The following is a 25,334-nucleotide window of genomic DNA, read 5'->3' as shown; positions in this document are numbered from 1 at the left end:
CCACTGTGGGGTCTACTTCCAGTCACAGGTTTCCTTCGAGGCACCATTAACCTTTGAAAACATCCCCGTATGCCTTTAAAATTATCCCCATTGTCCATGGGACTTCTCCTTTTGCTTCTTGCATGGCAGCTATCAAATTCTGATGCTGCACCCTGATCAGATCCATGACTTGGATGGCTGTTTTCCCCACCAGGGGTCTGTTCTGCTTACCATCCACCACCACAAACTTCAGTTGGTACCATCTGGTATTTTTTCAGGTTAGTTACTATGTCGTCACATTTTTCTACAGGCTGCATCATACTGTCATTGTACATTGTTAGATTGGGACTGCTCTTTGTAATGGGTGCATTCAAGTCCAATTTGCCAGAGGAATCACATTGCAGGAGACCCCGCTATCCAACTGAAATGACATAGGGTGTTTTCCTGTTAACATTGTTGCATGGAATAAAGGTAGGTACACACTGAAAAAATGGTTGAACTTCTACATTCCTTGCAATGCTGTCCTAGTGCAGGATTTTTCTCCTTTGCCTGCTCATGTTGTCTCCCTCAGTAAACACATCTCACTATGTGTATGGAACCCTGGCCACCTGTTCCCCTTTGCTATTGTCTTACTGCATGTATTTAGACTCATAGACTGTAAGGTCAGAAGGGACCATCATGGTCATCTAGTCTGACCTCCTGCACATTGCAGGCAACAGAACCTCACCCACCCACTTCTGTAAGACAGTCATAACCTCTGGCTGAGTTATTGAAGTCCTCAAATCATGATTTAAAGACTTCAAGTTACAGAGAATCTACTTTTAAATCTGCAAGTGACCCGTGCCCCATGCTGTAGAGGAAGGTGAAAAAAAAACAAACCCAGAGACTCTGCCAATCTGACCCGGAGGAAAATTCCTTCCCGATCCCAAATATGGCAATCAGTTAGACCCTGGGCAAATAAGCAAGACCCACCAGCTAGACAGCTGGGAAAGAATTCTCTATAGTAACTCAGAGCTCTCCCCATCTAGTGTCCCATCACTGGCCACTGAAGATATTTGCTGCTAGCAGTCACAGATCAGCTACATGCCACCAAGTTTCATTAGCAACAAGTGAAGCTGGGTGAAGGTTAAGTTGAACAAATGAAACTTTATTAAATCCTGTGGACTGCTTTGTCCATGGGGCTGAATTGCTTCCAGCTTAACTCAGCATCCCCTATTTTCCTGGTGATCTCTCAATAACAGTCCCTCCTGATAACATGGGCCCTCTAACTCCAGTTCCGCTGCTCATGATACAAGGCAGGCTCGGTTCCGACTGTGGTCAGTCTTCCTCCAGTCAACGCTGATGTCAGTACTAGAGTAGCAGGACCAGACTCCCTGCTGCCATGGCAGTTTTACTGCTGCCAGTGACACAGCTGTGAGGAGGAACTGGTGAAGGCTATGAATAAGGCTGCTACTACCCTCTCAATCCTTCCTCTCACTGCCATGCTGTGCTGCTGATATTGATACCAGTTGCAAGGAGCTATAAAAGAGGCCGCCACTCCTTATGAAGGGTGTTGGCCAGCTCATAGCTCAATCCCCATAAATAAGACCTGGGAACAGCCCTATTCCTCTCAGTGAGAAGGCATTGGCAGCTATCTTTATTAGCTCCAAGCAATGTGTGCTCCGTGCCGCCAGGAACACACAAGCAGGAGCTGGCAAAGGTAGTTTTCCTAGAGATTCTCCCCCTGCTCTGAATCTGCCAGTCTTTCCTCATTCCAGCGACTATAGCAAAGCCATCTCAGGCACAGTCTTCCAGGGCCTTAGCCATGCTAATGGAAGGAGTTATTGTGACACTCCCCCCCCCCCCCCCCCCCCATTGACTGGATGGGAAGTGTGAGGTCACTGCATTACCCACACATGATAATATGCAAACCTCACTAATCTGCCTTGCACCTGCCCCTGCTAGGTTCTGCTGTGCTGCAATTTTATTTTTTATTTTTTTAAGAAAGTGAAAATATCTGAGAAGCAGGAGCAGCTGTAATTTGATTTTCTTTTCATTTCAATCCAGTATAAACTTTTCTTGCCAAACACTAAAATAATAAACAAACACACATTCTTCCTCAGAGAAGCCACATTAATCAAGAGGAACTGTACTGGAAAGAGCAAATGACTGGAAGTCAAGTGTGAGACACTATGCGTTTGGAAGACATGCATTTGCATTTAAAGTGATTTTCATTCAAACACACCTGTTAAAAATAAAACAAGGACCAGAGACTTAGAGGTCCCACCCATTGTTTTCATTATCTTCAAAGGTAAAGTGTTTTTAGGTATGTAATGCCTGTGATGTTGCACCCCATAATGCTTTGTGGGAATATGCTTATGAATGTATATATGGCATAACTGGAATATGTTTTACGCTACATATGCCATGTAACATGTCTCTGTAAAGGTTATGATCTACTGAATCTAGTCCTCCTATTTGTATGCATATATCATTTTTGTGTTCAAAGTTATGAATATTTTCTGTGTACTTGCTTGATTTCTAAATAGCCTTAGTAAAGCATTTGGTCAGCTTCTTGAGAAAGGGATGTGCAAATTAAGTGCCAAATCAAGAAACACTTAATGAACAATGGATCTTGGAAGACTCCAATCCACATAAGAAGTCTTTCTGGAGACATTCAAGATAGCATATGAACCATGGCTGCTGCCTGTAAAAACTGAGTCATGCATGGACATGTGATTTGCCCATGTGACTCCAAAACTCCATCTTGGATCTGGACTTTGCATAGGAGAGAGGAAGGGGGTGTCTCCACCCACAAGGGAAAGTCTATTTAAGCCCCTGGAAGACCCCTCTATTTTGGGCTTCAGCTGGCTCAAGAGATGACCTCTCCACCCCCAAAGGATACCTGAAAGAAACTGGAACAAAGGACAGTAATCATGGGGGTGTGAGTGATTGCTGGACCCAGACTAGAAGGAGACTAGTCTGTAAAAGGAAGCTTACTGGAACACCTCTGAGGGTGAGGTTTTATCTGTATTCAGTTTTCTTATTGTATTAGGCATAGACTTGCGTGTTCTATTTTATTTTGCTTGGTAATTCACTTTGTCCTGTCTGCTACTACTTGGAACCACTTAAATCCTACTTTCTGTATTTAATAAATTTTTACTTATTATTTAACCCAGAATATGTATTAATACCTGGGGGAGGGGGAAAAACAGCTGTGCATATCTCTCTATCAGTGTTAGAGAGGGCGAACAATGTATAAACTTTATACAGGGTAAAACGGGTTTATTTGGGCTTTGGACACCATTGGGAGTTGGGCATCTGAGTGTTAAAGACAGGAACACTTCTTAAGCTGCTTTCAGTTAAGGCCGCAGTTTGTGGGACGTGGTTCAGACCTGGGTCTGTGTTTGTGGCCAGCAAGTGTGTCTGGCACAACCAGGCAGGGCTCTGGAGTCCCAAGCTGGCAGGGAAAGCAAGGGCAGAAATAGTCTTGGCACATCAGTTGGCAGCCCCAAGGGGGTTTCTGTGATCAAACTCGTCACAATGCCATCACTTTGCATGGTGCTTTACAAGCAAAGCAAGTGGTTCTGGGGCAAATTTTCTGTTACACTGGTGCAGAAGTGTCCAACCTATGGCCCACCAGACCATTTCATAAGGCCTATGGCCTGCTTCAACACAATACACTAAAAGTCAATTCATTAGCATTTTGTTGTCACATTTACATAATTTTAGTTTACACAAGTGTGTGAATAGACAATACTGTACATAGAAACAACCTTTCTAAATACATGTGAAACAAGATGAACTTAAAATATAAATCAATACAGGTGACTTTAAATCTTATTAAAATATGTAGAATCTCTTTGGCCCTCACAATCAGAATTTGGTTCTAGTGCCTGCCCTGAATTGCTTATATTTTTGGAATCAAAGTCAATGGGAGTAGGATCAGGAATGGATCCTATAGCAGATAATCATAAATAAGTCAGACACATTTGGATATGAGTATAGGTGTCGGGGGGAGAAGACAACAAAGGGAAAACTTCCCTTCAGTGAGCATCACTTACATTATGTAGTGTTATTTTAAATTTTGCTACCTTTAAAGCTGCCAATGTAGACACAACTGCTCGTCTGTAATTAACATCATAACCTTATAGAAGATCTTGTAACAGTAGCCACTGGAGTCAATGACTACTGAGCCCTGCCATGCGACAGGAGTATAACCTTTTTGTAACCCTGATCCACACCAGACGACTGGGGTTACAAAATACACACCAGTCTCTTTCCAGCACACCTGTGTGCCACACCTTTGTTACAGTTTAGCTGTAAACGTAGGGTACATCTAATACTGCAATGAAAGACCCATGGCACAGCTGCACCTGGCCAGGGTCAGCTGACTCAGTTCTCAGGCTGTGGGGCTAAAATGTGCAATGTAGAGGTTAGGGTTCGGGCTGGGCCCGGGCTCTGAGACCCCACAAAGGGGGTGGGTCTTAGATCCTGGGCTCCAGCCTGAGCCGGAACATCTATACTGCAATTCTTAGCAGTATAGATGTCACAGGCTCCGAGACTGGGTTTTTTATTGCAGTGTAGTTATACCCTTAGAGGCAAATAAAGCACGGTAGTAAATTGGTTCAATTCCATGAAATTCTGAATTTGGTCCCTTGTACCTACCTCAAATTGTTAGCTAATCCTAGACTACGTACCAAAATGCTCAGCTCCACCCCCCCCATCAAAAAATACCCTGCCCAGTGATAACCCCAAAATACCCACTCTGCCATCAGGGAGTGCAAACCAAAGGCAGAGAGATTAGATAAGATTCCAAACCTAAACAAACTAGGAAAACCTCTTGGGTCTCCCCATCTGGGCTGGGAATCTAACAAGAACAGCATTAGTCATATTTTAGCACTGCTTAATCTGATCTCTGTAGAACCAAGAGTCATGAAAATAAAACATTAAGCATGAAAAAGGTTCTGAGTTAAGTTCTGAGTGAAGATTTGGGGGGAATTGTCCTTGTGAGAGATGTTATTTGAAATGATTCACTGATCCCTACTAAGTACCTGTTAAGAATTTTCTATAAATAATTTCTACCAAAATTTTTTGCCAAGGAAAACTGGGGTTTTGCATAAACAAATTGGCATGATGTCTGCTTTCCTAAAAAAAACACCAAAAAAAACACCTGATATTTTGTGTCTGAAAACCAAAAAATAGCCAGTAGGTTTCAGACAAAAATGTTTTAGGTTTTTCAGTAAAAGTTTTCAGTTTTTAGTTGCCAAAAATTGAGTGGAGAAAAGTGATTTTTCAGATTTTTGATGAAAAATTGAAATTTTCAACTGGAAATTTAAACAAAAATGATTTTTCTGTCACAATTTTCCATGGGAAAATCCCACAAATTTCCAACCAACTCTAGTACCTAGCCATTGTTGTTCTAGTACAAGTTGGGCTGATCCAAAACTCTTATTCAGAATCTCTTGGAAAGAACTATTGGGGTTGTTCCATCAGCTCAAATATTTCCAATAGATCTATGATCAGTGGACTTTCCAGTTAAAGTAGACCCAATGCACTGTATTTATTTTCACGCTATCTTCAGTTTGATGTTATTTCTCCCACTGAAGCTTTTATCTTAAATGAGGGATCATATTTTCCACTGCTACAGCAATAATCCCCTCACATATTTTGTAATTTAATAACAGAAACAGCGAACATCCATGTTTGTCACAGCCCAAAGAACAAACACACTGTAGAGGCCATGTCAGGCCTTTCTTAATCACCATTCTTAAACACTGCATAATAGTTTGAATCACCAGCCTGCTGGATGGTAAAGAATGAGAGAACATAACAGCTATTTAATGCCCCAGATTTAACAGCAAATACAGCATAATGTACGCCACTACTAGCAATGTTCCAGTTTTAGGTTCATATTTTGCAGTCTCCTGAACGAGTCTCAGATTTACTTTTCATGTAATACACACTAGTGAGGCTTGTGATATGACTCTGCTGAGTTGATCTCTAAATGACTGCCAGACCAATTGAGAGCACTCAGCATCTCATCCCAAGTCCTATTATGGATCTACTCTTACAAAAACTGATACCCTGGGCCCCACTGGAAGGTGAAAAATAGCCTTGGCAATATAATTTTGACCAGCCCTGATTCTGAGGAATGCTGTTGACATCAATTGGATTTAAACCTGTTGAGCAGTTTTGGCTGGAAGTGGCCTAAATTACAGAGGATTGGCCCTTGAATAATCTACACCATTTGGGTAGGGAAGTAAAGCTAGCGTTGGAAGGTCAGGAGTTATAAACCAAGTTGCAGGGGAAATGGATAAAGATCTTGAAAATGGGGGTGACAGGATCTGGAGCATCTCCTCCCCTACCCCCTCAGCTTTATTTGAAACATCTGCTTTTGGGTATATAGTAGATTCCCAGAGTCAATCACACACCTCATTTGGAACTGGAAGTATGCAATCAGGCAGCAGAGACCAAAAAAAGCAAATACAGTACAGTACTGTGTTAAACGTAAACTACTACAAAATAAAGGTAAAGTTTAAAAAAAAGACTTGACAAGGTAAGGAAACTGTTTCTGTGCTTGTTTCATTTAAATTAAGATGGTTAAAAGCAGCATTCTTCTTCTGCCTGGCCTAACAAAGTTTAAAGCTGTATTATGTCAGTGTTCAGTTGTAAACTTTTGAAAGAACAATCAGAACATTTTGTTCAGAGTTACAAACAACCTCCATTCCCAAGGTGTTCGTAACTCTGATGTTCTACTCTACTTTGGTGTGTTCCATAGGAAAAATACCAAATCAAAACTTTGCTAGAAGTATATTTATCAATCAGGTTCTTTTCCCCCACCCCACCTCCATTCTCCACAAATTCCATGTCATTTCTTAGACCAGAAAGCTTTGATCGCTTTCAGCCCCCACTCAAGAAATATTCAATCTTTCATTCCCCTCCCCAAAACCAAATGTCATCCCTTTCCCTCCTCACTTGACCTCAAATCTAATTTAATTTCTAGCCCCCTATACACAGACCTTTCCAATCTAGTTCCAATTCGTTCCTTCTACCAAACACCTCCTTATAGCTGATCTGGTCATCATCTTATCCAGTTCCTTGACTGCTGACTCATAAACTTCCACATACCTGACCTGGGAATGGGTAGGTTTTTGGGGACTGTAAAATTCCATCCTGGGACTAGTGTATGAATTACATCAATCCATTCATTATGGAGAGGAACAGTAACATTAAACAAGCTGCCATTCCTTGCTTTTCCTCTCCATCTCTGCCCCCCCATCCTCCTCACACACCTGTTAATGCTGCCCTATTTAAAGCACAAGTCAGGGTTGAATGTGGTATGATTGTAATATCAGAGGTGATACAACTTCTGCCTCCTCCTCCCTCTATCTTCTATTCAATTTGCTGCCGCCCTAACAACAGCTGGTGGTTGCGTGGTTGCATTTTTCTAACATGTTCTCTATTTGGCCTGAGAGATGAGTGGTAAATCAATCAATCCTCCCCCTTTTCCCTCTTCTCATCCTTCTCTCCCCATCATTGTCCCTTCTAGTCTCCTTGGTAGGAGTTTGACAACAGGGTAAATCAAGACCCACCCTTCCTCTTCCTTTATTCCCCCCCCTCCCCTTCCAGTGGGAATGTGACATCTGAAATGACATTACCCCTTGAAGTGATTTTGTCCAAGGTCGTACAAGCAGAGATTAGCAGAGAGAGAGATGAACTGAACTGAGTTCTCGCGCCTCACACTTCTGAACTGGATCCTAAAAGAAGCCGGTAGGAGTCCGGCATCAGAGGCAAGGCACACTCTTGGATGATTTTGTGACGCATATGTAAAGCCAGCAGAACACGAAGTGGACTTCATTTTTAAAAAGCTAGAAGATCTAGTACAATTACAGATTGCTGTCTCTGGGATGTCAACATTACCTAAACTAAAACTGATACGGAAAAGGCAGAGCTAGGGCTAGGAAATGATATAAATTAGTTCTTGTTGTATTTTGCCCATGATAAAACAATAATACTTTGTACTTATATAGCACTTCTCACAGAGAGAGCTCAAAACTCTTTCTGAACATGAGACCAATTTCACAGATAGAGAAACTGAGGCAGAAGAGATGAAGTGACTTGAAGGTGACATAGGCAGTCAGTGAGAAACCAGGGAATACATCCCAAATCTCCCAACACACTCCTGTATTCTGTCCCCCAGGCCACATATTTGTAGTGATCTCCCACCTGCTGTATGAACTGTCTTTTGCAGGTGGCATCTGTGATTCTTGCTGTGCCGTGTGCTATGCTTTTGAAACATTATAGGGATGTCTGTCTCTGTATCAGTTTTATAACAATGTCTGTCCATAGAGTTGTTGCATGCCCCCATTTCATTGTTTGTCTTTGTCTTCCTTAGAGATCAAAACTACTGCCAATAGCAAAATAAACTCCTGAGAATAAGGGTAATACTGGAAATGTCAGCCCTACAATGGCCCTTATGGCATTGTTGGACTATTCCCTCCTTCTTCTTCTTCCACTTCCACTTCCTGCATAGGAAAATAGGAAATTGCTTTCTGACTTCCAGAGTGAGATGGAGTGGATGAGGTGGCTACAGGACATTACACCCATTATGGGATTTGAACATTTTCTGATGAAACTGCATGCGGTTTAATGGCGCCTAAAGTAATATACATTAGAATAATTTAGAAGTGAACAGACATTAGCTGTAAAGCATTGTTGTGTCACAGAAGCACTTTAGTCCTTAGTTAAAATATATTCTGAAATGTTTAAAAAGCTGGAAATATTAGCAGAGTGTACATGAAAAAAACCCTCATTTACTAATCTTACTGTAATGACGGTTCATTTGGCCCATGGGGAGAGTGGAATGTGATGGCCCAGAGCTGTTGAAACACTGAAGACCTGCCATACAAAAAGCCAACATTACCTGAGCTGAAGCCAGCTTCCCCTGTTTGTCACTCACAAACAGATAGACTGCAGTTGTAATTCATGTCATTTTATGATGTTTCATGGCACATTTGGTCATTAGTACATTTATGATGCAATGAAATAGATCATAAAGTATTGTAAATTGTTGTGCACAAAAGCCATGTTCCCACTTACAATGGATACTTTAGACCAGGGGTCGGCATCGTTCGGCACGCGGCTCGCCAGGGTAAGCACCCTGGCGGGCCGGGCCAGTTTATTTACCTGCTGACGTGGCAGGTTCGGCCGATCGCGGCCCCCACTGGCTGCGGTTCGCCGTCCCAGGCCAATGGGGGTGGCGGGAAGCCACAGCCAGCACATCTCTCACCCGCACCACTTCCCGCGCATGAGCCAAAGAGTTCAGCTTTGTTCTTTAAAAAAAAAAATTGCTTATGCTAAGAAGTTAGTGCCTCCCCACTCCCCTATTTTCAACCCCGGATTGGGGAGCCATAAGATAGCTAAAATTCATCTTTGCCCCTCAATGTACACACATTAAGTGTACACCTAAGGAAATGCACTACTCATGTGCACAAAACTAATTCTGCTTTACAGTCCTTTCAGTTGCTCTCTTGCTCAGACATCTTTCATAATATTTTGGGAAACCCGGGGTCTGGGAATCCTTCTGTGCCTGTTTTATTTTCCACCAAAATGCTTCCTGGTGAAGTGGAATGCATGGCAGGATTTGGAACCAGGACATCCTAAGTTCCTGTCTCACTCTTCTTCCACTGACGGTCCTAATAATTGAGTGCACTTTTATAGATGGGCTTTATAGATGGGTGAGCCATAGAAAGCTTGAGTAACTTGTCAGACAGGAAGTTTGTGGTCAACTTGAGAACAAGACACAAATCATTGTTGTGGTAGACATATGTTCTAGCCACAGACTCAGCCTTTAAGGCTAGAAGGGACCATCATGATCATCTACTCTGACCTCCAGCACACCACAGGCCACACAACCTCACTCATCCACTCCTGCAATAGGCCCATAACCTCTGGCTAAGTTACTGAAGCCCTCAAATCATGATTTAAAGACTTCAAGTTACAGAGAATCCACCATTTATTCTAATTCAAACCAGCAAGTGACTCGTGCCCCACACTGTAGAAAAAGACCAAAAAAACCCCCAGGGTTTTTCCAAATCTGACTTGGGGGAAAATTCCTCTTGGACCCAAAATATGGCGACTATATTGTCTCTCAAAATAATTGCTTAAAATCTCTCTACATACTGCAGCTGTGTCATCTGTACATCAGGGTTCACAGTGCCTACCCACATTTTTAAAGGACTCGGAAATCTACAGAAGATAAAGCAGAATGTAAACGCAAAGTATTATTCTTATCAGACATATTTTTCAGTTGGGGTATTTAACACTACAGCTGACTGGAAAAGGGAATTTCCCTCATGCAAAAATTCTGAAACATTCCATTTTGAGAGAACAAACAGATTTTTTCACATTGGTCCTGATTGCCCATCACCCCAGGCAGCTACCCCCTGGAGAGCTGTGGAGGACAGGAAGGGCAGCTGCTCCAGGAAATCAGGGATCCTGCTTCCTGGGCAGCTGCCTCCAAAGAGCCTTTTGCCAGGGGCATCAGGAAACCCCAGGAAGCAACTGTTCAGGGATTTGGGGAACCAGCTCCACAAGCCGCTGCCTCCTACTGCCCAACATCCCAGGAAGAAGAACAGGAGGACTTGTGGCACCTTAGAGACTAACAAATTTAAGGTGCCACAAGTCCTCCTGTTCTTCTTTTTGCGGATACAGACTAACACGGCTGCTACTCTGAATCCCAGGAAGGTAGCTGTGTGGGAAGTTGGGCAGCCCAGAACCTGGGCTGGCCAGTCTGCCTGCCTGCCTTGGTTCTGTCACAAATTTTGTCAGAATCAACACATTCCTATGCAATGTTTCAATTAAACTGAATCGGCATTTTCCAATGGAAAAGTTTCAACCAGCTAATTAACACACCCAAAAGTTCAGTGACTTGGCTGTGAGATCCTGAGTGGCATTTTCAAAGGCACTCACCACTGACCTCTTGAAAATCCTACTCTCTGTTCCGAGTTGGCTTTAAAACAAAGTTCTAATTCTGGGCCTATCATTTTCTTGATATATGACACTGAGTAAGTCACTTTGCCTCTGTTAATTCATGTGCAAAAAGGGGCTATTCACATATCCCCCACCTTTATGAAGGGCTATGGTGAAATAATTGTGTGCGTAAGTGAGGCACTGTGGGTTGCTGGTTAGGCATTGATTGAGAGGCAAGAGTACTAGGCAATTATTTACTCTTTGACCTTGGGCAAAAATCAGGTAAACTCCCTTTCTCCTTATCTGTAAAACAGGAATAATACTTAGGCCTTGGCTACACTTACCAGCTAGTTCGACGGCTGGAAATCGAAGTTCTGGGTTCGACTTATCGCGTCTAGTCTGGATGCGATAAGTCGAACCCGGAAGTGCTTGCCGTCGACTGCGGTACTCCAGCTCGGCGAGAGGAGTACCGCGGAGTCGACGGGGGAGCCTGCCTGCCGAGTGTGGACCAAGGTAAGTTCGAACTAAGGTACTTCGACTTCAGCTACGTTATTCACGTAGCTGAAGTTGCGTACCTTAGTTCGAATTAGGGGGGTAGTATAGACCAAGCCTTATTTATCTACTTCACTAGGGGTAACATTAGGGATGTTTGCAAAATTCTTTGAAAAGCTAAAGTTATATCATACAGAATAATTAAATTAGTCTCATCTGTCCTTTGTAGCTTGGGAGAGGACTGAGCATGTATCCCTCCCTCTATCCTAGGCCAACTGCTTCCCACAGAGCCCTGGAAAGAGGAGGAGATACTCTGTGATTAGAGAAAGAATGACATGGTGAAATGTTTGGCAAAAACATTTTCTGCAGAGAAAGAAACGAACTGAGAAAAAAGGTACCCAAAGTAGCAATGGAGCTTTTCCAGGGCAAGTTTCAAATAAGCTTCCTTGGAGCCACTGATTAAAATGAAGGCAGTTGGTGGAGAGTTCTTCTTCCTTGAGGCAGATACTGTCCACATAAATTTCTAAAAATACATCATTGTTGTTTTAAAATCAAGTGAATCAGTCACTTCACACCTTTCCACTTGTAGGCACTGATCCTGCAAAGACTTATGCATGTGCTTAACTTCACTCACTCTGAGTAGTCCCACTCAGGGCTGGTTCAAGGATATTTTGCGCCCTAGGCGAAACTTCCACCCTGAGCTCCCCCACCCCCCGGTAACATTGGTTCATTGAGGGGCAAATCCCAACGAGTCTTTATAGACCCCAGGGGCCAGCCATGCCCAGGGGCTGCTCCCCAGACCAGGTTCCCTTCTCCCTGCCCCCTGAACTCCCCTGGAGGGTGCACAGCCTCCCCCCTCCCCCCCGTGAGCCCTCCCCACCTGCCCCGAGTCCACTCACTGGCTTTGCCGGGCTTGGGCCGCTGCAGCAGCTCGGCAAGGAGGAGCTGTCTTCTGGGGGCTCCTGCAGCAGATGCATGTGGGCAGAGGCCCCCGTGCACCCCCCTGGCTCCCCCCTTGCCGTGCTCGGACTCTGTGGCTCCCGGGAGTGGAATGTGAGCTGCTGCTGCCCCTCCCCCTCCCGGAACAGTCTCAGGGCCTCGCGCCCCGGCATTGGCTCACATGCCTGGGAGCCGCAGAGCCCGAGCGAGGCGAGGGGGGAACTGGGGGGTGCACGGGGGCCTCTGTCCGCATGCATCTTCTTCAGTCTGAAGGGGCCCCCCAGGGGGGCGCCAGGCCACAGCCTGGGCAGGAGGCACTGCTGGTCCCCGCTAGTGGTGCCACCGCCTTTGCAGGGCTCCTGCCCCCCTGCGCCGTGCCGGCTCCTCCATGGCTGGGGCTCACTGCCCCCACAAACTCTATGCAGTATTATTAAACTGGTGCCCCTATGCCCTATGGCAGCCTGAGCTTGCAGCCCAGCGGGGGCGGGGGTCAAGGCAGAAAGAACAACAAGACTCCCGGCCTGCCTCACGGTAGCGGAGAGTCACAGTTCCCCACAGAGAACCCTGTACCCTCTCCCTTATGCAGAATGGACATGCAGAAGGTACCTAATTAAAACACTAAACTTGGGAATAGAAAATGTCAGTCACAGGTTTTTTGATATGCCCTGAAGTTTGTCAGACAAACTAAGCTGGTGGTGCAGGGGTGTATTCGTCCCTGGTGTAAGTATCTGCGGATGCGACCGGACCCTCTGGGCGTCCCCAGGGGAGGGGTATGCAACCTGCTGCATCTGCTTGATCTTTTGCCTAATAATTACTCCTCCCGAGGTGTGCCCTTCCATTTCCCCCTTATCCCTCTGCAGAGATTCCGATCTGGAGTCCTGCAGATTCCCCTCTGCGCCCTGGAGAGAGTCCCCCTGCGGAGGAATAGGGGCAGGTGCAGTGGGGACCAACTGACGAGTCAAAACACGCCGTGGTTTACACCCTTCATCGAAATAACATGGAGGGGGTTCACTCTCGGGAGAATACCTGACTGCCATAATTTTTAAAGATTTCCACAGCTCTGCTGCTGTGTCCCAACAAAACCAGTAACATAACTGTCCCGGATGGTCTTTTTCAATCTGGCTCCTTACTCCTCTTAAGGCAGCCTGTTCGAAAGAGCCATACGAAGGCCACCTCATCTCCGGGTCGGCCAATACCGCGGTATACCCAGTCCAATTCCTTACACACAGTGTGTACAACTTCCTCCTAGACATTCCTGTCTGTACTGGGAGTTTCCCTTCGTTCCATAACTTATTTACAATCCCCAATGGACTCTCAAGAGGAACGCTAGTCCCTTGACCCATGGTGTCTGACAGGAGCCCTCCAACTGGCGTTTACCCTGCTGTCTAGTACACGACCCCTCAATATTGAATTGGCTGGGAGACATCTCCCGTGGCGCCTGCCAATTCGTATATGAGTGGTCTGACCACTGGACAGAGGCACCGCACCAGAAGGAAATCCCGGACGAGCCCCCAAAAAAGCAAGTCCTCACTCACCTCTCCAGCACCCGAGTTCGTGCGGAGTTGGTATGGGGCTCACAATCTGTCAGAGACCAGACACCAATTCGTTGATCAACGGGCTCACACTATCCTTAGCTTGAAAAGCTTCAGAGTAAGTGTGGCAAGTTTATTAGGGGTGAGCATCAATATTTATACACAGAAGTAAACTAAGTGATTAACAGATCATAATGGTCATGCATAATCAATCAAAATTCTACAGGATAAAACAGGTTAAAATATAAATTCAAAAAGAGAAAAGGGGAGATGGCTACTTAAGGGGAGAGGGGTGTCATGAGTAGTTCGCAGGTCAGAGCTATGATTAAAAGTTCAGACAGAGATATCAAGTCTGGGTTAAGTTTAAGCTCATCAAAAGTTCAGACTCAACAAAAGGATTTTATATCTTACTAAGATACTGATTTTGCTTAAAACTAGTTCATCAGATAGTCAGAAGTAAAGACTGGGAAACTCTGTCCAGCTATCTGGAAGCAAAGGGATGTTGCTTCCTTCAATTGGGGGGGAGGCGGAGAAGAGGGGGTGAAGGGAGAAATGGATGGACAGAAAGGACAGGAAGACTTTGGAAGTAAGTTTTTTTTTACTATAGTAATTAAAATGTGTATTTTAGCGAAGGGTGGTCTTCTGAAGAATTTATTTAAAAAACCATATGTCTGAAGATCCAAGCATTTAAGGCTAAAGATGATTGTGCATCTAAAAATCTATGCAAAGATTTTTTAGAGATGTGATTTTATAATCTTCACCAACTCACTAATGAAATATTTTTAAAGCAAATTTTAAACTAAGGTCCTGTAGACTGACATGTTCTGAGTAAATATTACAGTCATGCACAACTGTTTTTGTCAGTACATTCAGAAACTGACAGTAGATACCTGGGGGTTGGCAAATGCCTGATAAATGGCTTCATTACCACTTGAATGGTTCTTTAACAGTTTCAGTGTTGTGCTAATAGGCCTGGCAGGCTGGAGACTGTTTCTCTTTTAACTACTAGATCCCCTTCCCAGGAAGACTCAGAGCCTGCAGGAAGGGTCAGAACAGGGGTAGGAACACCAGTAGGGTGGACACTAGGACCCAGTGGTGCCCCAAATTTTCAGATGCCCTCCCCAGCTGCCTATGTCTGAGGACGGTCCAGGCACCCCCAACCACTTGCCGCCCTAGGCCACTGCCTAGTTCGCCTAGTGGTTGCACCGGCGCTGGTCCCACTGACTTCAGTATGACACCTTTGTGTGTGTGAAATTATGTATGTTGCATAACTGTTTATAAGGGTGGAGCCTTAATTATTAATCATGATACTTTCATAGTATTCCACTAAATGTGTATACAGTGTGTGCATATGTATGTACATCCATATACAAATGCATAAAATGTAGACAGACATTATGCCAGTTTTAATCACTCATTCAACACTAGTTCAAATCCACATTGCTAGAGAAATAGAGGCAGTATTAGAATTTATAAGTACTATCAGAGGGAATTTAAAAAAACACTATCTTTCCACAGCACCAATTTTAAAAAGCTACTTTGTATATTACTTTTTTTTTAATAAACTGGCATAAAATAGTCAATAATTTTAGATAATTTTTCCCACAAAGAAATGGGAGTAAACAAATTATTTGCAATCATCCTTAATTCCATTGCTGGCCCTGCCTACCTAAGGTGATCACAATGTGCTGGTAGCAGATTGCTGTCTGGCACCCCTTTAACATTTGTCCTTGAGGGACAGTGAATGATATGCCCCAGTCTCGTTTAGCAAGTGACACATGGAGATGCATAGAGGATCTCTGATGATGATGTTGCCATTGGATGTACACCATTGTGTCTGTATCGCTTTTAACGTTTGGCATGAACATCATATACAGAAAGGGCTGATTGTGAGGTCTTCTTTTTTGCTATGAGAGAGTGAGCTAATTATGGACTGGTTTTAATTACAGACAACAATTATATGCAAATGTCATACAGTGCAATGGGGATGATATCTCTGACATGGCAATAAAAGGCAACACACAGCACCAATTAGTATTCCTTTGACTTTGTTGTTTCACAAATAGAGCAGGAGAGGAAAAGGCTGTTCTTCCCACCTTCCTGTCCTCCTCCCAGCTCCCTCCCTAGGGGAGGAAGCATTAATAGCTCCCTGATTAATCACAGTTTACTCAGTGCTGCTGCAAACAGTGGACAAAACAATAATAATCCCTTTGCCTTATCTAGGGCTTTTCATCAGTAGTTCTCAACACACTTTACAAACACAAGTAAGTTATTGTGGGGGGAACTGTGACAAAGAGAAATGAAGGCACTAGCTCATGGTCACGCAGTAGGTCAGTGACAGGAATAGAACTCAGGCCTTGACATTCCTAACCCTGTGACACTAAAGCTATGCTGCCTCCCATGCTATGATCTGTAAACTTAGTAGGACAGAGAGTAAAATGGGCTCTACCTCTGAGCTGTATTGAGTAACTGATGGCCATAAAAAGTAGTCAAACATATGCGGGGGGGCGGGGGATAATGCGCTAGCTGGTTAAAGTTTGTCATTAAAAAAACACATTTGTGTAGATTATGTGAATCTTCCATTTTTGGTTTAGTGTTTGGGGTTTGCTGGTTTGATTTGTTTGGGGTTTTTAAGTGAACTTTCAAAGCAAATCCAGGAGCCAACAGAATCCTGATTATTCAGGTTTGAGAAGCAGGATCTGTCAGTCTTTGTGGAACATTCATAAATAACCACAGAACTTATGCAAAAGGAGCTACGAAAAAACTGGTCAAATTATTCATTTGGTTAGGATGATTACCATTGTCCACAGAATAAAGAAATGGGGGGGAAGGGGAGAACTGTATGTTATCTTCTTACAAATGCTGGATGATGCTTTTGTTTTTTCTGTCTCTTTTCTGAACAGCTTCCACAGTCGTATTTTCTAACCACTTTTAAATATGGTTTCTATTAAGTAACTGATAATAAAAAGCTATTTTAAAATAATAGGATTTTTTTGTGTGTAGCAACTCAGAGAAATGTGAAGGCAAAGGAATGTCATTAAAGTAAAATTACCAAATAATAGAATGCAGCAAGTAAAGTTCAATTTCTTCTTCGTCTATCTCTGTGGAATACTTAAGGGGTTGGAGGTGTTTTTTGTTTTGTTTTGTTTTTTGTTTTTACTGTATTTCCGTTTTTTCTTTAAAAAAATCAATTGTTCTAATCACCTCAAATATTTTCCCATTCAAACTCTGATGCAAAAATTCCCTTCAGTGCAGCTGCTCACTACTATATCCAACAACTGTTTGGTTATTTCAAAGATAAGAGGAGACAAACTGTGGCCCTTATCCTGCAGTTTCACCATGAGACCATCTTGGTAATCTAGTTTGACTTTATGCATATCACAGGCCATAGAACTTCACCCACCCACTTGTGTAATAGACCCATAACTTCTGGCTGAGTTACTGAAGTCCTCAAATCATGATTTAAAGACTTCAAGTTACAGAGAATCCACAATTTACTCTAATTCAAACCAGAAAGTGACCCATGCCTCATGTTGTAGAGAACAGCAAACATACCCCAGGGTCTCGGCCAATCTGACCTGGGGGAAAATTCCAAATATACTGATCAGTTGGATTCTGAGCATGTCAGCAAGACTCAGCAACCAGACACCTGGGAAAGAATTCACTGTAATAACTCAGAGCCTTCCCCATCTAGTGTACCCCCTCCAGCATTTTGGGGTATTTGCGCCTACCAGTTGCCGATGGGCTGCATGTCTTTGTAGGCAATCATAACATCCCCTCTATGAATTTATCAAGCTAAGCCAATTAGGTCTTTTGCCCCCACTGCTCCAGAACTTTACTCCTCTGATGGTTAGAAACCTTTGTTGAATTTCAAGCCCTAAACTTGTTGATGGCCAATTTACATCCAATTGTTCTTGTGCCAACATTGGCCCTTAACTTAAATAACTTCTCTTCCTTCCTGGTATTTATCCCTCTCATGAATTTAGAGAGAGAAATATCTCCCTTCAGCCTTCCTTTGGTTAATCTAAACAAACAAAATTCCTTGAGTCTCCTCTCGGAAGGTAGGTCTTCCATTCCTCTGATTATACTAGTAGTCTTTCTCTGCACCTGTTCTAGTTTGAATTCGTCTTTCTTAAATACAGGAGACTAGACCAGAACTGCATACAGTATTCCAGATGAGGTCTCAACCAATGCCTTGTATAAGGCGCCTTCCCTATCTCTTCTGGAAGCATCTTGCCTGATGCAGGAGCACTGAAATTGTGTAGAAGTGGGGAGGCCACCGTGCTACAACTGTGGCCCCACTCCCTGCTCCATCTCTCCCCCTCAGGGCCCTGGCCAGGCCAGAAGCCAGAACTAGGACATGGTAAGAGCTGCCCAGGGAGCCCAGTGCCCCGTGGGGAGCCCTGGACCCCACATGCCCTGAGTGGGGTGCCCAAAAGCAGTCCCCAGCCCGTGTTCCCCCCCCCCCCAGGGCACACCTACCTACCTTATCATCTCCCCTGCCATGAAGCACAGTCCCTGCCAATGTCGCTCAATGCTTGGCTGAGGCTACTAAACTCAGGTTAAAAAGTGGGGGACCATGTGTCTCCCCACCCCCATCCCTCCAAGTTCCACCGCCTCTAGCCTGATGCATCCTAGGACTGCATTAGCCTTTTTCAGGGCCGCATCACATTGGTAACTCAGTCATTCTGTGATCAATCAATACACCTAGGTCTTTCTCCTCCTTTGTCACTTTCATCTGATAAGTTCCCAACAAATAGCAAAAATTCTTCTTGTTAGTCCCTAAGTGCACAACCTTGGATTTTGCACTATTAAATTTCAGCCCATTTCTATTACTCCAGTTTTCAAGGTCATCCAGATCTTCTTGTGTAATATTCTGGTCTTCTGGTCCTCCTCCACATTGGCAAAACCTCCCAACTTTGTGTCATCTGCAAATTTTATTAGCACACACTCATTTTTTGTGCCAAGGTCATTAATGAAAATGTTAAATAAGATAGATCCCAAAACTGATCCCTGAGGAACTCCACTAGCATCCCTCCAGCCTGACAGTTCACCTTTCAGTATGACCCACTGTAGTCTCCCTTTAACCAGTTCCTTATTCACCTTTCAATTCTTCTATTAATCTCCATCTTCTCCAATTTAACTAAAAAATTCCCATGTGGAACTTTATCAAATGCCTTACTGAAATCCAGGTAGATTAGACCTACTGCATTTCCTTTGTCTAAAAACTCAAGTTATCTTCTTAAAGAAAAAGATGAAGTTGGTCTGGCATGATCTAACTTTTGTAAAACAATATTGTATTTTATCCCAATTACCATTTACTTCTACATCTTTAACTACTTTCTCTTTCAAAATTTGTTCCAAGACCTTGGATACAATTGGGGTCAAATTAATGGGCAGATAGTTTCCTGGATCACTTTTTTTCCTTTCTTAAAAATAGGTATTATATTAATAATTCTCCAGTCATAGGGTCTGACCCCCAAGTTTACAGATTCATTAAAAAAGCTTGCTATGGGGCTTGCAATTTCAAATGCCAATTCCTCTAATATTCTTGGATGGAAATTATCCAGCCCACCCCAGACCCCCATTTGGTCTATGCTGTTTGAATCATAGAAGATTAGAGTTGGAAGAGACCTCAGGAGGTCATCTAGTCCAACCCCCTGCTCAAAGCAGGACCAATACCAACTAAATCATCCCAGCCAGGGCTTTGTCAAGTTTGGCTTTGAGTTTCTCTTCCACCTTTGACGTGGGTAATTTCTTACATCCACATTCTCATTTCCATTATCCACCCTGCCACGATCCCTAAACTCCTCATTAACCTTATTAAAAACTGAGGCAAAATATTCATTTAGGTGTTGAGCCATGCTTAGATTATCTTTAATTACCATCCCATCCTCACTGATTAGTGGTCACACTTCTTCTTTCCTTGTTTTTGTTTTAGTTATCAGGCTATACAGTTTTTGATGTTTGCAAATTTCACTTCAAATTCTGCCCCCCCCCCCCATACACAAACACACAATTTCTATTAATCTTCCCCAATGGGGGAAAAATAGTACAATCAGATAGGAATTAAATCCTAGAACATTTTTGAGCAAGTCACTTCACTTTTCTGTTTTCCTTTTTCCACCATGTCTGTCTTGTACATTTAGATGGTGAGCAATTTGGGACAGTCACGGTCTCTTAATTTGTGTTTGTACAGTGCCTAGTGCAATATGGCCCTAATTTCAGGTAGGGTCTCTAGGTGTTACCGTAATACAAATAAATAAGAGGTGTATTGCAAACAAAATACAGGCCAATGAAAAGGGTATTTTCTTGCTGCATAGCTTTCATGGAAGGGGAAGCTCAGCAATTTCTATTGAATAAGAACATGTTTCAAAAGTGCCTGTTTGAACAAACCTCTTCCCTGCTGGTTGGTCAGACAACAGAAGCCTGTTCCTAACTTTGTCCTTAATGTTTGCTGATACGCGGGGCTTCCTGTATTCAGCACTTTTCATAAATGGCATGTTTCAGATCAATGAGCTTGCACATTTATAACAATCTAGCTGTACTTCAATGTAACCGTCTTGTAATAGGCATAACATAATAATATTTAACTCCTCCCACAAGGTAGATGAAATAATTAATTGTAAGGCTCTTTGAGATTAAAGTAACTAATATATGTGTAATAGGATAGGTCTTACTAGAGAGAGATGTGTATTCTGGTGGTTTGAACACAGCAGATTAGGAATCAAACTCCTGAGTTTTAATGCTAAGCCTGACATTGACTTCCTCTGTGCCCTTAGACAAGTCATGTGTCTGCTCTGCCTCAGTTTCCTCATCTGGAAAGTGGGGATATTAACCATTTCTCACAAGTGCCACAGGATGAGTGAGTAGTTAACATTTATAAAGCTCTAGCTCTATGTGAAACAGTCACCGCTTTCCACAATGCGGCCATCTGAGATATCACAGCAATTCCCAACGCTGACAGTAGGAAACAACTGTGCTATTTCAGGCCCCAGTGTGATAAGTGCCGAGTTTTTAATGATGAGCACTACAAGTGCTAAGAAGGCCAACTATTATTTACACCAGGGGCTTATTGTATCAGCCATGGGTTATGCAGCTTCTGAAAACTGTCTTCTGAAAACTATCATCTGAGCCAGAATCAGTGCAGTCAACCTACCTAATGATATACAGCGTAATACTCCATGTTGTAGTTTCCAAAAGGTACGCAATATGCACACCGCTTTTCAGAGTTCCTAATTTGCCTCACAGAGACTGAGGCAAGTCTCTGTTGCACTCATTTCAAACCCTGTCAGTTATTTTCAGTTCAGATTCATTGCTCACCTGAATTCCAGAGGCTACATGGCAGGTGGAGGACCAAAAGAGATATCTGTGAAAAAAGAAGCCAGCTATACAAACCTCCCTTACTGCTTAATGAGAAACGGCATCACATCTCTGTGCAGAGGCGGAGGTGTTTGCCTTCATCAGTGGCTCTATAATGTCAAAGAAAAGTGAATGTGGAAGCAGAGAATAAACAAATAAAATCTCTCATACAACTTCAATCTTGTACCCATAACACTGAACACCAGCCGAAAATGTGTTATGAAGAAAGGGGAGGATTACCTTGTCTTGTTTCTACTTACATCACGCAGACATGAAAAGAAACAAATTCTTATGATTTGTTACAGAGAATTTACTTCATAGCAAATGTCTCCTAACTTGAAAAAAATCCCTTCTCAAAGTCATCATCTTGCATACATCTTATTACAGAAGCCCCCAGACTGAAATGCATGCATTCTGATTACAGGAGCTGGTATGCACATGTGTCATCTTATCGGTTTATAGCCAATCTCTCATTTAATACATTTCATCTGCCAGTTTTTGTGGGTTCTGTCTACTTTACTGGCTCACAGTTTAAATCTTTCTCTATAAATCACACTGATATATAAACCACTCTCATCTTTTTGTTTCAGAACAGATGTACAGTAAGTAAAGGATGCTTCCAAATAGGAAAGAAAACAAAACACAGGCTGGAATAAATATGGAAATTGCAAAGAAACAAAATTGTTTTGTTATTGCTAGCTGGTGACATGATAGGAAGTTAGCACTTCTAAAATGAGAGAGAGAGATTATTAAAAAGATGAAGCTCCTCAGGTGGGCATCAGATGTGAACATTTGTATCTTCCTGTTGATAAACAAGAAGAGGCAAGAAGCTTGAGACCCCATGTTTTAGGGACTGCTGTGGAAAAGAAGCTGCCAGGAGGAGTTCCTGTTGAATCCTTCTGCAGCGGCTCCTGGGATATGCACACTGCAGTGGCAGTTCTGCAACATGTGCTTTCCTCAGCACTCGGTCAGCTCTGCATAGAGACCAGGGCTCTGCCTCATCTTGCCCATCCCCACCCCCTTTGCAGATTCTTGTGCCACCATTAGCAAGCACTACAAGTCACAGCTACAATAAGAAGGGGCCCAGTGTGTATGGAGGAGACTTCTGTCAACCTCCTTTGCGCCCCTGCATAACATAATGCCAACCACACTTGAGAAAATGTCTGATTTTATTTTATATTGTAGGAATGAGTTCTCCAGGCTGTGCAGAATGACATTTTTCTGCATTTCCGTTATACTATTAGGGTTGCCATTCTGTCATTAATTAAGATGTTTACTGCCAGCACTCTTATGGGGATAGCTTACTTTCACATGCTGACCCAGAATGTGAAAATATCTATTACCATCATAGTGAGTGGACAGGAACATAGCACCGGCCATACTGGAATAAACCCAAGGTCCATCTAATACAGTATCTTGTCTCCATCAGAGCAAGTAGCAGATATGTCAGAGTAAGGTGTAAGAATCCTACAGTAAGCAGATGTGGGATGATCCATCCCCTACATTAGGTCTCATCCTGGTCTCTACGTGTTAGAGATCAGCTTAAATCCTGAAGCATGAGGTGTAATATCGCTTCCAAAATTGTAACAACGCTGGATAGTCTTATTGTCCATATAAATGCCCAATCCTTTTTTGAATCTTGTTAAATTCTTGGCCTCAACATCTTCCTGCAGCAGTGAGTTCCACAGTCTAATCACTTGTTATGGGAAAACCATGTCTTGGCCAGTTGTGGTTGTTATTCGCATTGCGCTCAAGTGTAAATTCGGGCATTGAGAGCTGGAAGGTGAATCCAGGAAGAGAGCTCACCAAAAGTCTGAATTTACTGTTCATAGGAAATTACGACATTTTGCAATTTTATTTCATTCCAATTCAGACCAAAACCAAATTTTTCAAAATTTCAGCAAGCCAGAAACTCCATCAAAATTCCATTTTGGAAACACTGACCCATAGTATTTCAAAAACAAAATATGCTCCCAGGGACCAAGGCAGATGCTGAATGAAATTGACATAACATGCCTGTCAGCCTCAGGGCTGCTATTCAACCCTGAGCCCAGTGAAAGTGACAAGAATCACATCAACTTCGGTCAGCAGCTACCACAGCTTCAAGTGTCTGTGGCTCCAAGGCAGCCCGTCTGTGTGAACTGTCCTATGGCTTTCAGACTCCCAGTCCAGCTGGGTCCCTGGGCTGCCTGACTCTTCTGGTAGCTTGCTCACCAGGCTGAAGGAGTCAGACAGCTCAGGGGGGTAGCCCCCTTGGAGTCTGGAAGACCTGAGATTCCTGGCCCTGGGACAGTCCATATGACCAAGCTACTTTGGAGCTGCAGATTCTGCAAGCCTGTCCCAGGACTTCCAAGCGTCCAAGAGCCCTGGCTCCAGCCAGTATTCTCCAGGCTTCCAGTCTCCCTGTTGCAGAGCCAAAAACTAAGCTCTGGTGAGAAGCCATGCAGCCAAGCCCCTCTGCAGGGAGCCCAATACCCTGCCTGTGGTTCATTTGAAGCTTTTGAACCCAATACATTTCTGGGAAACATTTCTGACCAGCTGTATATCCAGCAGCTGATGCCCAATCCCCATGCTAATCATTACTCTGTATTAAGAACATTGTCCCTTCCAAACATGGGAAATAAGATACTCAGATCATCCAACAATGCTTTATCCCCTGCTACACTAGAAACAAATCACGTGCACTTAATGTTAAGGATACAATTTAAAATAAAACCAAGGGAATTCTGAGAATGCCCAGTCACTGGGAATAGAAAGAAACAGCTTACTGGTTTCTGCTGCCCAGTGCTGATTTTCCTCTGTGCACCATTCACTCGGGACTAGGATATTACTGGATTCAGATAGCAGACTGCTGTTGAGAAAACTACTTTGGAAAAAGTTACTTGACAAAGATGCACATTTTGAGGCTCCCCTCACTGGTTCTCACCAGAGACCTAAGAACCTTAATTCTAACCTAGAGTTGCAGACAAGGCTGAAAATCCATCCTTAATTTACTCCACTGGGCACAGAGGGCCTGGTTCAAAGCTACTTAAGGTCAATGGGGGTCTTTCCATTCACTTTAATTGGCTTTGGATCTGGACCAGATAGAGTTCTGCAGCAGTAACAAAAAAGCCAGTTTAAATAAACATGTAACACTTATGCATAATAGTGTGGCGTAAGTGCAGAATTTAACCTGAACTTTCAATTTTCTTGCTGTTATTATTTTAAGTCAAACCATTAATATTGTTTTGTTGTATTTTTGAGAGATTTGAAACAATAGGCTGCGAGTTTTTTTGGGTCTTTCATCATGTCAATGGACTCATTAAGATTTAGGGAGATTTCTTACACTGTTGTTCTTAATATTCATTCATATCATATACTACATTGCCTACTTTACAAATATTTTTTTTTATTAGTCAGGCTTTATTATTTGGTCTTTGAGAAACTGATGAAGGATGGATGTGCCAAACGAGATGTATAATGGATTGACACATATTGTGTCAAAATAAAGATGCATTTAATATCTTCGAACTGTGGACTGGTAACTTCATACATCTATAATTTTCCAAAAGCCTCATTTGTAGACGCTTTTGTTACTGTGTTGGCTTTTTGTTTAGAAGAAGATTATTTTTCTACCCTTTTTTGTTTGGTCATTTTTCTAAATTAATATATAAAAAAAAAATACAAGAGATGCTTGTCAGAAAACTGACGAATAGTTTATAGTTCTTTGTACTTTTGTCTCTACATTTACTTAAGAAACATTTTTGGTATGATATATAGGAATTTCATTGTATAACTCTGATTAACGTTAAAGGGAATCATGGAAAAATTTCAGTGCACTGAAAATTTAACCCTGGCATGAGTAAGGAAAACAGTCCTTTTCATTTTTAAGTAACATGAAAGGTTTTGAGAGGCTTTTAAAGGAGATGCCATTGGGACAATACTAATCTACAGTCCTACTTCATCTGGTGGACAATCTTGATTTCATGGAAGAAAACATCAGAAAGTTAGAAACGTGCAAAATTTGTTCCACTGATTAAATTTAGTCCAAGTAAAGAGATACTGAAAACAGTAAATAAAAAATGACATTCCTTAGTA

The 25,334-nt window shown here is 42.8% G+C and overlaps 1 long non-coding RNA gene across 1 annotated transcript in view; it reads right to left on the bottom strand.

Annotated features, from left to right (window-relative positions):
• LOC135983550 (uncharacterized) overlaps positions 1-21,369 on the bottom strand; it is a 118,149-nt gene extending 96,780 nt beyond the window's left edge. Inside the window, exon 1 of the long non-coding RNA XR_010601229.1 lies at positions 21,294-21,369. This is a non-coding gene — a long non-coding RNA (uncharacterized LOC135983550). The remainder of the gene's footprint in view (positions 1-21,293) is intronic.
• Between the last annotated feature and the right edge of the window lie 3,965 nt (positions 21,370-25,334).

This window comes from Chrysemys picta, chromosome 5 (genome assembly GCF_011386835.1).
Source record: "Chrysemys picta bellii isolate R12L10 chromosome 5, ASM1138683v2, whole genome shotgun sequence".
NCBI lineage: Eukaryota > Metazoa > Chordata > Testudines > Emydidae > Chrysemys > Chrysemys picta.
This window is presented reverse-complemented; position numbering and strand designations above follow the sequence as displayed.